Consider the following 1,988-nt stretch of genomic DNA (forward strand, 5'->3'; position numbering starts at 1 on the left):
GTGGACCAGGGCAATACTTTGAGTTTACAGCTTGTCCAAGGTCATTTATTATTAATACTATTAGTAATATCTTCATTAAAGACTTTGATGGCTACAGCTCAAACATGAGAAGTTGAGCTTTATTAGCTCCACCTTGCGGAAATTCCGGATGCTATTATTTTGCTAGCGGAATTTACCGGTAACTCGCGGTATTTACCGGTAACTCGCGGTAGACTGCGTACAGCGTACCGGAAAATAATGCGGTCTCGCCCGCGCATTTTGAATGGCTGCATCTGTAGCAATCATATTGTAGTAGACACTCATTTGCCTGTTTCACAAATGATCATATTTTACTAGAGATTCTGTTTGGGATACGGATGTGCATTCTGACAGCAATCTCTTACAAAAAATGATTTTACCTTATCGCGGCTTTGCCCTTCTTGCCTCTTTGGACAATATCTCCATCTTGTGGTCGTTGTTGGTAATGTCTAGACAATATCTCCATCTTGTGGTCGTTGTTGGTAATGTCTTCTTATAGATAGATACTTTATTGATCCCGTGAGGGAAATTGCAGTGCAACAGCAGCTTAACACACACAACACAGCCACAGTGTAACGAATTATATAATAATAGTATAATACTGTATATATACTGTATATATATATGAAATAGAAATAGAAATAGGAACAGGAATCGCTTACTCACCTGGAGAATCTCTGTAGGAATATCTAGCATTTATCAATGGAAATAAAAGCTGCTTTAATACAGTGCATGTTCAAACTCAAACCCTCAGCTGCTGTTCTTGTTTGTTTTGGGACAAATTGCAACTGAGCATCGCATGAGCCGTTACGTACCCTTATCTGTTAGGGAATTTCAAGGGAGGAGTTAGGTCAGAATGGGTAGGCTGCAAAACAACAAGTAAAGATTTATTCCAAGATGAAACCTTGTGGCGGTTTTCTTATCTTTTCAGCATGGACTCAACTTTTACGTGTTCCTTATATGCTATATATGTATATATTAGCACCAATGTCGTTCTTAAAAACTAACATGAAATTGTCAGGGACATTCAGCTATATACAAAGACGAGACAGACAAAGTAATAATTCTATATTAACGTGGCCTACATATTGACGCAATGATCGAACTAACTGACATGTTCTGATTCAGATCCCCTGCAGTTCATGCCAATTAGAACAATAGCAATGCTGAGTCCTCCCAACCCTACTGAGCACAAATTCAGCTGCTCTCCAGTTCTGTTCTGCATGTTTTTTCATTGCAATTGAGCTCGGAGCTGGAGATGATCTCCATACAGTTCTGTGTTAACTAGCCCACACTTGCGTGCTAATTTACGGGTTGTGGCAAATGCTTTTCTATAGTTCATATACATGACGGCAACCTGTTACCGAGAAACCTGAGAGGTTTAAAAGCCTCACGAGCCAGGCAGGACTCGAACCTACAATCTTCTGATCCGAAGTCAGACGCGTTATCCATTACGCCACTGGCCCATAGAACGTGCACTTTCACTCCACCACAGAGAGCTCTACACTGCTACCAGTAGTACACTTCCCCATCTAAATTTTCACAGCAAGAAACTTGTGTTTCCTACTATTTTTATCAGGTTTAAAATATCATCTCCTTAAAACAGAAAAAGTGTTGATGTGTCGTGCTGAAATTCCGATTGATTTTGAATTCAAAGAAAAAAGGTTTTCTTCCAAAACACCGTGAAATTGTCACATTTTGCAGACAATAGGTGTATTCCATGTTGAAAAGAGAAGAAAAAAAAACCATGGAACCTTTTACAGGTGTGAGGCTTCTTCAGGTGTGAGAAGACCTCACGGCCGAAACATTGTGTTTCCTTTCTTCTCTTTTCAGCATGCAATAAACCTATTACTTGTTCCTTTGCAGCCGAGGCATGCTGACATAGCTACCCAGCTGAACATCTTGCAGACTCTACTTCTCTCCTGTAGAAGTAAAGCAGGGCTTGCTGGGTGAGCTTTTGCTCCGGTATG

General features: G+C 40.3%; 1 non-coding gene across 1 annotated transcript; it reads right to left on the reverse strand.

Moving 5' to 3' along the window:
• Positions 1 to 1,411: 1,411 nt before the first annotated feature.
• On the reverse strand, positions 1,412 to 1,484 carry trnar-ucg (transfer RNA arginine (anticodon UCG)). Its single transcript has one exon. It is a non-coding gene; the product is annotated as a tRNA-Arg (tRNA).
• Between the last annotated feature and the right edge of the window lie 504 nt (positions 1,485 to 1,988).

This window comes from Lepisosteus oculatus, unplaced genomic scaffold (assembly GCF_040954835.1).
Source record: "Lepisosteus oculatus isolate fLepOcu1 unplaced genomic scaffold, fLepOcu1.hap2 HAP2_SCAFFOLD_70, whole genome shotgun sequence".
Classification (NCBI taxonomy): domain Eukaryota; kingdom Metazoa; phylum Chordata; class Actinopteri; order Semionotiformes; family Lepisosteidae; genus Lepisosteus; species Lepisosteus oculatus.